Source organism: Rattus norvegicus, chromosome 1, assembly GCF_036323735.1.
Source record: "Rattus norvegicus strain BN/NHsdMcwi chromosome 1, GRCr8, whole genome shotgun sequence".
Lineage (NCBI taxonomy): Eukaryota > Metazoa > Chordata > Mammalia > Rodentia > Muridae > Rattus > Rattus norvegicus.
In genome coordinates, this window is record NC_086019.1 from 73,246,829 (window position 1) to 73,260,763 (window position 13,935).

At 36.7% G+C, this 13,935-nt stretch overlaps 1 pseudogene; it reads right to left on the reverse strand.

Moving 5' to 3' along the window:
• Window positions 1-3,996: 3,996 nt before the first annotated feature.
• LOC120100490 (U2 spliceosomal RNA) lies at window positions 3,997-4,098 on the reverse strand (annotated as a pseudogene).
• Between the last annotated feature and the right edge of the window lie 9,837 nt (window positions 4,099-13,935).

Consider the following 13,935-nt stretch of genomic DNA (forward strand, 5'->3'; position numbering starts at 1 on the left):
TTACCTCCATTTGCATAAGAATTTCATGAAGTTGTTATTTTTAATAGCTAAAAAGACCTTCAAACACATAGGAACAAGAAAAAAATACTGAAGAGAACACCAATGGCTTATGCTCTAAGATCAAGAAATGACAAATGGGACCTCATAAAATTGCAAAGCTTCTGCAAGGCAAAGGAAATTATCAATAGGAAAAAAACTGCAACCAACAGATTGGGAAAAGATCTTAACTAATTCTACATTCAATAATTGGCTAATATCTAATATATCCAAAGAAGTCGAGAAGTTAGACTGCAGAGAACCAAATAATCCTATTAAGAAAGGGGAACAGAGATTAAAAAAAAAGAATTCACAACAGAGAATTATCAAATGGCCAAGAAGCACCTAAAGAAATGCTTAACATCCTTAGTCATCAAGAAAATTCAAATCAAAACAACTCTGAGATTCCACCTCACAACAGCCAGAATGGCTAAGAATAAAACTCAGGTGACAGCAGATATTAGTGGAGATGTGGAAAAGGAAGAACACTCCTCCATTACTGATGGCATTGCAAGCTGGGTCAACCACTCTGTAAATCATTTGGGTGGTTCCTAAGAAAATTGGACTCAGTACTACCTGACCCAACTATACCACTCCTGAGCATATCCCCAAAATATTCTAAAACACATAACAAGAACACATACTCCACTATGTTCATAGCAGTCTTATTTTTAATAACCAGAAGCTGTAAGAACCAAGACGTGCTTCAAAAGAGAAATGGATACAGAAGATGTGGTACATCCACCCAGTTGTGTATTACTCATCAATTAAAATAAAAAAATAAAAAATCTTGTCTGATTCACCTCTTGAACAAATGGTGTCATATTCAAAATGTCACTTTCTTCTTCTTTATTATGTATGGTACTGCCTATGTTTTCTTCTGTTTTGTTGTTTGACATTTCTTATTTAGGTTTTTAGTTTATGTAGTATTGGCTTTTTGTGAGGAATGATTGATCTAGGCCTAATTCCTTTTTCTGCATGCGAAAATGCAATTTTTCTAGCATCAGTGTTTGCAGATGCGTTTTTTACTCCTACTGAACTTTTTAGAACTTTTGGCAAATGTTATACAGAGGAAGTTAAAATGTTCTTCAGTTTGTTCCATTGGTGTACTTTTGTGTTCTTATGTCACCAGCATTTTGGTTTTACTGCGCTGTGACTTTTCTTTTCTTTTCTTTCTCTGTTTTTTCTCTATTTCTTCCTGTCTTTCTTAACCTTACATCTTTAACTTTTCTCTCCCAGTTGGTCTCCCCTCACAGACTCCCTCCTATTCCCCCTCACTTCTCATTTGAGAGGATGGGGGCTCTCTTGGTTGTATCCCAAACTTGGTGCATTGAGTCTTTGCAGGGTTATCTGTATCCTCTTTCTCTGAGTCCAGAATAGGCAGTACAGTTAGGAAATGAATTCCACAGGCAGTCAACAACTTTACAGGTAGCCCCCCGATGATATTTCTTAAGATATAGTATATTAAATCAGCATTTTTTGCTTCTGATTTGTTTCTGTTCACTTGTTTTATTTTGCTCAGGATTTATTAATATCTTTTTATCTATGTCTTTGGTTTTTCTACATGAGCTTCAGAATTATTATTTTTATATCTTTGAAGAATGAGATGTAGATGTGAACATAGCAGTAAGCTTTTGATACCACTAATTATTTATTACAGAATATTAATTTCAAAATATAGTTTCTTTATGTAAACCTGTTTTCATGGACAGGATCAGACATTACATCATACAATCTTATCCAACAACTAAACATCTGGAATCCCCCCAGATGTACTGGCAGTTATTATTGTGTCTAATATTGAGGAAGGGAAGGACCTGGCTAAAGACCAAATAGTGTTTGTGTAATATAAAGCCTTAGGCCTGGTAAGTTCTTTCTACTATAGGTAAATATCTAGGACACAAGAGAGGGATCAAATTGTCATTATGAAAGAAATATCTATATCCATTATTGTTCTACCACTCTGATTTTACAAATCCACTACACTTTATCACACCTTCCTAGTCATTTTCGCATTCCTTTTCCACCTTGCTAACTCTTTTAGTTAATCAGTGTTTTATTAGTTCAATTTCCTTGGCAGTGACCTTCCTAGCCTTTAGCCTTTCATTCTATTCTACTGTACCTCCTCTCAATTTGTATATCTTAACACACTATGTCTTATATATTCTACTCCAAATACATTTTTCAAGTTTTAGACATTTTTTATCTCCTCTCTTAAACTAATGCATACTTTTGAACACTAGAGTCTCTGTCATTTGCTTTGCAGCACTTTTCATTGACTCCACTTTTCACTTGGACAGGTCTGTTTTCTTGTGTGTGGGTATTTTGGAATGAAAAAAAAAAGAAACAAACATTAGAAGTCAAAACACATGTGCAGGCTGGCAGCCTGGGTTCTCCTGAGATGGCTTTCTACCCTGTTCTCTCTTTGTGTACTGATTTTCTCTAGATAGCTTTTTCATGCTATTCTAAAAACTCTTTTGTTGACTCAGCTAGATTTTTGCTGGAGACAACTCTCTCTGCTAGTAAAAATTACAAAAGCTCTCCGGAGAGATATTGGGCTTTCTGATCAAAGTCAGGAAAGATGCTAAAAAAAATTCTTATATCTTCTTACCAAGTCACAAATACTGTTAGAAAAATTCTAAAAGTATTTCTTGTGTTTTCTGGTCAAAATCCAAAAGCCAGGAAAATTTCTAAAACATCTGTGTTCACTCTTCAGACAGCCTTCTCTAATCAGTTACTGTGTCAGCTTTTATTCTTGAGATTTCTGAAATAATTTTAGAAAAATTTCAAAAGATGTATGAAAAGTTCTAAGAGTGCTTTGTTGACTCTCTATGGATTTTACAACCAAAATCAGAAATTCCGTTAGAAAAAATTTGGAATAACTATTTTCACTCTTCAAGTGAAGAGCTTTCAATCTTCGAGATAGCACAGATCTTCTTTGAAAAAAATTTAAAAAAAAAGCCCTACTATCTCTGCTAGCTCTTCTCATGTAGAAGAAAAGCCCAGTTTTTTTTAAATTATATTTCAATTCAGTTGTTTGTTTCAGGTTCTCTTTTGCTTTTGATTATCCTATAGTGATCAAAGCTCCTCTATTCTGAAGAGACAGTAAGCATATTTTTCTAACATTGGAAAAGAACTCAGAAATCTGTATCCCTCAGTTAGTCACAGACAATATGATAGCCTGTTGGGATCCCATGTGACAACACCTGGGCTTATATTTACTGTGTCCCAGGCTGACCTTCAATTCAGAAATCTGCATCCATTTGTATTTGCCTCTATTTGTATGTTTCTGACAAGCTTGCTCATAGTGTATCTGCCTCTGTTCCTTTAAATCTGTGAAGGAAATTGTCCCATATACAATTCTTCTTGCATGCTTATATTTTTGCATAGTTGAGGCTATGTATTTTTGAACTGACGATTTTAGAGTTCTTTTCCACAGCTTTAAAGACTATCCTGTATATCCCACCATTTATCAATTTGCTAGTTTTAGATGTATCCTTGAAACCAGGACATTTTTTCTTTTCTTTTTATCCTGGAGTCATCAAGGTTAATAGGGAGGAAATTTCTCAGAGGAACATGAAAATACATACATCATAGAAGCCTCACACCCAGTCCATCCCTTGATACTTATGGATGTCCTAGGTTCAGAAACCATATCTTTCTTTCCCTACCAAGGCCATACCAGACTAGGTATTTCATTGACCCAGATTTATAATTGTTCTGTCTTTCCCAGATCTCTCCATTATATTTTGCCTATTTTTTCCCTCAAATGTCTATATCCTTATAAAAACATATTTCCATTTTTGATGTGGCTGTCCTAAAACTCACTATGTAGACCATGATTGCCTCAGAATCACAGAGATCTCTTTAACTGCTTCGCAGGTGTAGGAATAAAGATATAGGCTATCTTATACAGTTTCTTTATTAATTTTTATATAGATGAATCAATTATAATGAAAATTATGATGCATTCAAATAGAGAAAATGCATGTGAAATAATAAAATACAATCTGAAGAATGCAAAATCTACACTTGATCTTAGCCAAAAGGCCGAGAAGCGATAGAATGCAAAATCTAAAACAATGCCCAATGAGATATAGAATTAAGCTTAAAACAATTTTAGGTGATCAATAAAACCCTCATATTCTATAAACAAGACTGTCCTCTTTCAGTGATAACATAAAACAGTGTGATAAGTCATAATATGAGCTTGTATTTACATTATGGTATGAATAAACCAGTGGAAATAACTCAGGAAACATTGAGTCTGTCTGTCATTGTTCAATACTCATATGGTACCAGCGCTTCCATGACACCTTTCCAAGATCTTAGCAAGGCTTCAAACCAGTCATTGTAACAATAGTCATTAATTACAGAATCACTTACTGTTACCAGATCATAAATGTAATGCCACCTATGATTGTATTTCCTTTAAAAACACATTCACATCATGGATTTTAGACTTGTGCAATTTTTTTTTTCAGAGCTGGGGATCGAACCCAGGGCCTTGTGCCTGCTAGGCAAGCGCTCTACCGCTGAACTAAATCCCCAACCCATGCAATTTTTTAATATCTAATATCGGAACTTTCCCATGGTGGAAACCATGTTGAGTTCATCTATAAAAATGCCTTTATTAGATGTGGAGTTAGTGAAGTTTTTTTTCGCAATCTATACGTTGCTGATTTGTCCTATTGACTATGTCCTTTGCCTTAGAGAAGCTTTTCAGTTTCATGAGGTCCCATTTATCAATTCTTGATCATAGAATCTGAACCATGGGAATTCTGTTTAGGAAATCCCCCTGAATGTATTAGATTCTTTGTTTCTGTTTCTGTTGTTGTTGTTGTTGTTGTTGTTGTTGTTGTTGTTGTTGCTGCTGCTGCTGTTCTTGTTGTTGTTCTTGTTGTTGAAGTCCTTGATCTTCTTGGACTTGAGCTTTATGAAATGTGACAAACATGGATCTAATTTCATTTTTGTAAAAATCAACTGCCAGTTCGGTAAACACCATTTCTAGATTATATTTTCTTTTAATCATTTCATATTTTTGGATTCTTTGTCAAAGACCTATGTCCATAAGTGTGTGTTTTTATTTCTGGCTCTTCAATTCTATTCCACTGAGAAACATGTCTGACTCTGTACCAATACCATGCAGTTTTTATCACGATTGCTCTGCAGTATAGCGTGAGGTCAGGGATGGTGATTTCTCCAGAAGTATTTTTTTTTGGTGTTAATAATTATAATTTTTAATTAATCATTCTGTTTGTTTACATCTCAAATGATATTCCCCTTCAAAGTTACCCCTCCACAAACCCCCAGCCCCCATTTACCCCCTCCCCTGTCCCTTTTGCCTCTATGTGGCTGTTCCCAACTCATACCATCCACTCCTGCCCCATCACTTCAGCATTCCCCTACACTGCGGCATCGAATCTCCACAGGACCAAGGAACACGCCCCCTTTGATGTCATACAAGGCCATCTTGTACTACATATATATCTGACGCCAGAGATCTCTCCCTGTATACTCCTCAGTTGGTGGAATCACTGGGGAGTTTGGCCAGGCAGCATTGTTCTTCCTAAAGGTTTGTAATAAAAGTATGTTCCTCCATTCTTTCTGACAGTTCACCAACTGGATCGCTGAGATCAGGCTGATGTTAGCTCCAAGCATCTACATCTGCATTGGTCAGTTGCTGGAAGAACCTATCATGTAACAACCATACTAGATTCCTATCAGCAAGCATCTCTTGGCAACAGCAAGATTGGTGACTGCACACAGAATGGAAAGCCAGGTGAGGCGGTCACTGGATGGCCCTTTGTTCACTCTCTGTTCCACGTTTTGTCCCTGTCTTCCCTTTAGACAGGAAAATTTCTGGGTTAAAAACTTTGAGGTTGGAGTTGGGGATTTAGCTCAGTGGTAGAGCGCTTGCCTAGGAAGCGCAAGGTCCTGGGTTCGGCCCCAGCTCCAAAAAAAAAAAAAAAAAAAAAAAAAAAAAACTTTGAGGTTAGTGTGTCACACTGTCCCTTGACTGCTGTCTCTACTGGCGGTGGTTTCTACAGGTTCTAGCATCACTACACTGTGCATTTGAACTAAAGTCATCCCTGGTGGGTTCTGGGAACCTCTTGCTTTCCTGGTGTCTCAGACCTTCCAATGGCTACCCAGTTCATCATGCCCTACTACCATGTATTTTTCTTCTATTTCCTGTAGTTGGTACTGTTCCCCTTATTTCCTCACCCTACACTTTCCCTCTGAGGTCTTCCCTACCTTCATTTCTATCCATCATTCTCTTACCCTCTCAATACAGTACTGTAGCATTCACAACCTGGTCTTTCTTTCTCCTAAGTTTGCTACAGTCTGTAGGTTGTATCATGTGCATTTTGAACTTTTGGGCAAAAGTTCTTTATTGCTAAGACTTTATTTTGCTATCCAAGGTTTTTTTTCCATATGAAATTGAGAATTGTTCTTTCCATTTGTCTGTGAAGAATTGTGTTGGAATTTTGATGGGGATTGGCTTGAAACTGTGGATTGTTTTTGTTAGGATAGTCATTTTTACTACATGATTTCTACCAATGAATGAACATGGAAGATCTCTCCATTTCCTGAAGTCTTTGTAGATTTCTTTCTTGAAAGACATGATGTTCTTTTCATACAGATCATCTACTTGTCTGATTCAACTTACTCCAAGATACTTTACACTACTTGTGATTATCGTGAATGGTGTTGTTTCCTTAATTTCTTTCTCACCTCATTTATCATTTGTATAAAAGAAGGCTTCTGATTTATTCAAATTAATTTTATATCACACCACTTTTCTAAAGTTGTTTATCACCTACAGAAGTTCTCTGCAGAATTTTTGGGGTTGCTTATATATACTGTAATATCATCTGCCAATACTGATACTTTTATTTCTTCTTTGCCAATTTACATCCCCTTGATCTTCTTTTGCTGTCTTATTGCTCTAGCTAGCACTTCAAGTACTACATTAAACAGATATGGGAAAAGTGGACATCTTGCCTTGTTTCTGATTTCAGTGAGATTGTATCAAGTATCTCTCCATTTAATTTGATATTGACTGTTTGTTTGCTGTATATTTCTTTTACTGTGTTTAGGTATCGGCCTTACATTCCTGATCTCTACAATACTGTATAACAGGAACAGGTGCTGTATTTTATCAAATGCTATTTCATCATGATCATGGGATTTTTTTCTTTCACTTTGTCTATATAGTGGATTAAGTTAGTGAATTTTCCTGGGATGAAGCATACTTGATCATGGTGAATGGTTGTTATTATGTGTTCTTGGATGCAGTTTGTGAGAATTTATTGATTTTCTTTGCATTAATATTCAAAAGAAAAGCAAGGCTAATGTCCAAAATATATAAAGAACTCAAGAACCTAGGCTCCAAAAAACCAAACAACCCAATCAAAAATGAGATACAGAATTAAACAGAGAATTTACAACAAAAGATGTTATTATGGCTAAGAAGCACTTAAATAAATGGTCAAAGTCCTTAGTCATCAGGGAAATGCAAATCAAAACAACCCTGAGATTCAACCTTACACTTAATCAGAATGACTAAGATGAAAAACTCAGGTGAAAGCACATGTTGTCAATGATGTGAAGAAAGTGTCCATTACTGGTTGGATTGCAAACTGGTGCAACTACTCTGCAAATCAATTTGGAGGATCCTGAGAAAATAGGAAATAGATCTACCTGAAGAACTAACTACAACACTCTATGGCATATGTCCCGAAGATGTCCTAACATACCACTGGACACATATTACATATATCCAGAATCTGGAAACAACCCAGATGTCCCACAATGGAAAGATAGATACTGAAAATATGTTTCAGTTACACAATGGAATACTATTCAGGTATTAAGATCAATGACATCATCATTTCCTTGGGTGGAAGAGAAGAATATCATCCTGATTGAGATAACTCAGACCCAAAAGGACATCCATGGTATGCTCTCACTAATAAGTGGATATTAGCCAAAAAAAAGTACAGAATATCCAGTATACAATTCACAGAATTCAAGAAGGTTAACAAGCTGAAGGGCCAATGGAGAATGCCTCAGCCCCCCCTTAATAGGAAGAAGAAAACAAACACAGGGTGCAGAGAGAGGGACCTGGGTAGGTGACAGTACAGGGAGAGGAAAAGTGGAACATAATCAGGTATTAAAAAGGAAACATGAGAGAAAGCCTGAGGTCTATCAGAAAGAATGAAAACAGGCCACCTTGGGAAGTAGGAGTTGAGGAGACCCTCTAGAATATACCAGAGAACTGTGAGTTGATAGATGCTCAGAACTCAGAAAGATGCACCGTAGATGAAATGCCCAATAGCTGGAAAAGGGAATTTGTAAAGCCCATCTCCAGTAGAAACAGAACATCTCGTGGAAGGAGTGGTTGCAATCCTACAATCAAAAACTCTCACCTAGAGTTATTTCTGTCTAAAAGAAATACTGACAGAATATTGGAGAATGATAGACATAAAGGTGGTGTAGTGACTGTCCCAAATTGTGATACGGCTTAAGATGAGGTTCCAAGGCCAGATACTACTACTGATGTTCTGGTTAGCTTACAGAATGGAGCCTCTCATGGCTGCCTTACAAGAGGCCCAACAAGCAGCTGAAAGATTCAGATGCATATATTTACACACCACCAATGGATAGGAACCAGGGCCTGTTTGAATTAAGAAAGGCTTGAAGAAGCTGAGGAGGAGGGAAATCCCATAGGAAGACCAGCAGTCTCACCTAATATGGGGCTCCCAAAATATCTGAGACACTGAGCTACCAACCAGGCAGCATATACTAGCAGATATAGGTCCCCAACACAAATATAGAAGAGGACTTTCTGGTCTGGTCTCATTGAGAGGAGGGCCTAAACTTTGAGAGACTTAAGGCCCCAGGAATGGGGTAGTTCTGGTAGGGTAGGGGTGGGGACATTCTACTGGAGACTAGGAGAGAGGAGGAAAGGGAAGAGGAACTGTCAGAGGGTGGACCTGGAGCGGGATAATGACTGGAATGTAAAAGAGATTTATTATTATTATTATTATTATTATTATTATTATTATATGATAATTCCCTAAAAGATAATCTAAATATCCTGTAAATGAATGAATGTTATCCCATTAATATATTACAATCCAACAGCGCCTTCACAGATGGGCTGCATTATCCTCATGTCACATACAATCACACTCATTGGGAAAGATATATTAAAATAAGAAATGACAAAGACTGTTAAAAGGTTATGAATATTTTAGCTTCTAGGTCACCTCTTTTTTTTAAAGTTTGCAATCAGAATTTTATTTATCAATTTATTAATTCTCTGGAATTACCAAGGTATTGGAATGTTAATAATTGACCTATATGGCAAAGAAATACTAATAATACAAATTAAGCTTAGAAGTATATCTTCCTTATGACTCTTACAGGAGGAACAAATTAAGAAAAAGAAACCACATATAGGACATAGTCTAGCATCAAAACAATTATCTGATTCGGCACTGAAATCAATTTCATCATTGATAAAGGGTAGAGTTCTAACATATATCTTCACTTACTTTTAGTTTTTTTTTATTATTATTAACTTGAGTATTTCTTATATACATTTTGAGTGTTATTCCCTTTCCCAGTTTCTGGGCAAACATCCCCCTCCCCCCTCCCCTCCCTTATGGGTGTTCCCCTCCCCACCCTCCCCCCATTGCCGCCCTCCCCCCATAGTCTAGTTCACTGGGGGTTCAGTTTTAGCAGGACCCAGGGCTTCCCCTTCCACTGGTGCTCTTACTAGGATATTCATTGCTACCTATGAGGTCAGAGTCCAGGGTCAGTCCATGTATAGTCTTTAGGTAATGCCTTAGATTCTAGGTCACCTCTTAATTTTGCCACTATTCTTATGCAATCTCTCTTTGTTCCAAAGGTCTTTTTTCCAGCCCAGATTTCCATTACCAGGTATGATCATTATGGTCTCTCTCTCTCTCTCTCTCTCTCTCTCTCTATATATATATATATATATATATATATATATATATATATATATATAATGTGTGTGTGTATGTGTGCTGAATTTACTACTTATACTGGAATACAATGTGCTCACCTGACCCCTTGCCTCTACATGATGGTGGGAAGATTCTAGATCATTAATAGTGATATGAAAGAGTCAGCTCAAGCCTGAAGTATATCACTGTGACTCTGGGAACACATCTCCCTTCTGAATGAGATTTTTTTCACTTATATAATGACAATTCTTGCTTTGGGAAACAAATCATTTATCAAAAATTTCCAGTTGCTAATTAACAAATAAACAAGTGTTTCTTGTGAATATAGTCAAAGAATATAGATGCCTGAAGGAGGCACTGTGTATTATTATCCCTAAAAGTTGACAACCTTTCTAATGAAATGTCCTAAAATCATTGTTGTCACATTTATGAAAAACTTAGACAAGTTTCTATGTCTCATTAAATCCAAGTTTCTCCGACTTCTAATGAAATCAATTTAGTTGTATAAAGAAAAAATTAGAACATTTACAACTTAAATATTTTTGAGTATTACATACTTGCAGATGTACATGAATCATATTTTTGTGAAGTCTACCCTATCACATCATTTCCAATTTCTTATGTCTCCATCCTCAACCTCTATTTCTTTGAAATTATATGTGTTCCTTAAAAGAAACACAAGCAAACAAGTACACAAACAAAAAGCATTGAGTCTACTTAGTGATGTTAGAATATGCTTAGTGTAGTATCATCTATGAAATCCAGAATTTGAAGGCACAACTGTGATCCAGATCTTGTGGCTGGAAGACACAGGTTTATATCTCCAATTTTGACATAGAAATCTTGAGGCATAGTGTCCATGGAAAGCTTATGGCTAGGCAAGGTTGTACCCATATTTAATCTCAGGAGATTTATGCAAGCAGATCTCTGAATCAAGACCAACATGAGACAAAGCATGTTCCAGATCCATGCAAGGTTATACATATCATTATTCTAGGGCACACCTTCCACCACAGGCCTACATAAGGACATTGGAAGACTCACTCTTTTTCACCTGCTTGCACTTACTTGCTAGTGAATTTTTGGAGCTACTTCTTCAGAATTCCAGTTCACACAGAAGACCAGGTAAGACAATAGCTTCATGGGATTGAACAAATACCTGATTTTTGATCTTTCCATGCCCATTCACAGTCATGCATTGTTTAGTTTATGGGCTAGAGAGTATAAATCCTTACACTAAATTCCATTAATGTATGGAAACATCCCATTAATTCTGTGACTCTAGAGAATCCTAAATAATACATACATACCCCAATTTTAGCTAGTTCTTCCAGATTCTCTTGTTTTCAGTACCTTGAATAATTTCCTCTTTGTTAATCATCACAGACTATAAAAGGAAGCTTCTTAGGGTTTGTGGGATAGAAAAAGTTCTCAGTATAAATTGAGATCATATGGGTCAGTTTATCCCTCTGCACATTTACTAGAATAATGGTATACAATTCTTCCCTATTGTCTACATTAATCTTCAGCCACATATTCTTGTCCCTGATACTGATACCTGCATGGATTTTTGTGTAGTGGGCCTTTAATTCAATCATTAATTGGTTGCTTGCTCTAATGATGTTCATGAAATTATTGAATCAGGATTTTTGTCATTAAAACTTGAGTAACATTTTGATAGCTTCTAGGACTCTGAATATTATCCAGTAATGTTGAAGCTTGAAGTTTGACATCTCTATGTTGTATGATTCAATAGGGCCTTACCAACTAAGGAGTCTATTGACATTGTTCTTGGTTGCCCTCAATTTATGCCTTAACTGTTATACACAGAGCATGCTCTACTTTAAACTACTCAGCAAAGGAGTGTAATTTGTCAAATATGAGAATACTATTCATTGAAGTAGGAATAGTTATGTATAATAGAACATTATATAACAGTCTGCATAGGGCATCATTAGAACACTTAGTACAGTATAATAACATTTTTGTAATGAATATTCTCAGAAGTATTCTAGAAAATAATCTGGGAATAATAGACCACATAGGCTAGGAAATAAAACAAATATTTAAATATTTTAGAATATATTTTTTGGACTATATATATATAGGTAGGTAGATGGATAGATAGATAGACAGGCAGACAGGCAGAGAGACAGACAGAGAGATCAACATTTATTTATTTATTTATTTATTTATTTATTTATTTATTTATTTATTTGGAACCAATAGAGTTCCTGCCTTGCTACTTGAGGTGGCCTTTTACAGTTCCATTATCTTAATGCTGAGTCACAGCAAAGGTTAGTGCCATTGATTTGTGGACACTTCCATTATGACAGGGCTCTGTCTCATACTGAAGATGTGCTCCACCTTCTGGATGCCAACAGTTGTAGATTTCCCTTTATTTTTCTATCCATTTGAATGCCTGTCCCTCCCCACACCTGATCACAAACCCCTCATTCTCACCCTCCTCTCTCCTACCTCGTTCCCTCCATTCCTCTGCCTCTTATGACTATTTCATTCCCACTTCTAAGTAAATTTTAAGTATACTTGTTTGTGAATTCCTTGTTATTTAGTACTTTGGGGTCTGTAGAGTGCATGTGCATCCTGTATTTTATGGTTAATATTCATTTACGAGCAAGTACATACCATGGATTACCTTTAGGGACTGGGTTAGCTCACTCAGGATGATATACTCAAGGTTCATTCATTTGACTGTGAAATTCATGATGTCTTAATTTCAATAGCTGAATAGCATTCTACTTTATAGATACGCCAAAACTTTTAAAATCCATTCTTCAGTTAAGGATCACCTACGTGGTTTCCAGATTCTGGATGGTATGTAAAATGTTGCTATGTTCATTGTTGCACAAGTTTCTTTATGGGATGTTGGAGCATTCCTTTGAGAATATTCCCAGGAGTGGTATAGCTTGGTCTCAAGGTAGTAGTATTCCCCTTTTTGTGAGAAACTGCCAAACTGATGTGCAAAGTGGTTATAAAAGTTAGTGTTCCCACCAGCAATGGAGTAGTGTTCCCCTTACTCTGCATCCTTGCCAGCCTGTGTTATTGATCTTGGCCATTCTGATGTGTGTAAGACGGAGCCTCGGAGATGTTTTAATTAGCATTTCCCTGCTTTCTTTAGTGCTTGTATTTCCATTTTTAAATCCTGGATGATTTTGCTCAATTCCTTCACCTGTTTGGTTATGTTTTTCCTGTAATTTTTAAGGCACTTTCTGTTTCCTCTTTAAGTGCTTCTATTTGTGTACTTGTGTTGTCCTTTTTTTCTTTAAGGAAGTTAATTATGTCCTTCTTGAAGTCCTCCATCATCAACATAAAATGCGATTTTAAATCCAAATCTTGCTTTTCCAGTGTGTTTAAGCATCCAGTATTTGCTTTGATGGACAAACCGGGCTCTGATGATTCTAGATAGTCTTGGTTTCTCTTGATTAGATTCCTATGCTTGCCTCTCACCATCAGCTTGTCCCTGGTGCTAGCTTGTCTTGTTGTCTCTGCTAGTGGCTTGACCCTCCTGTAGGCCTGTGTGTCAGCACTCTTGTAGACCTATTTTCTGTCAGTGAGATCTTGGACCAGAGGCCTGATCCTGGGTTTTTGTGACATGAAACCTCCAAGCAGTTTGCTTGACACAGAAGAGTTGTTCTTACATCTGTTCTCAAGTGTGTATGCACTCCTGCCAACTGGCTTTCAGCTCTTGGCTCAGGTAGAAACCCAAAGGGTCCTGTTCCTGACTGCTCCTCAGTCCTTGTGCCCAGAAGGCACAGATGGTACTAGGCAATTTCATATTTTGTTCAGGATTGTGGGCAGAAAGTAGTTCTCTCCTCTGACTTCTCCTTACTGTCCATACTTCTGAGGATCCAGCTCTTTCCTCTATGGGATGTGGATT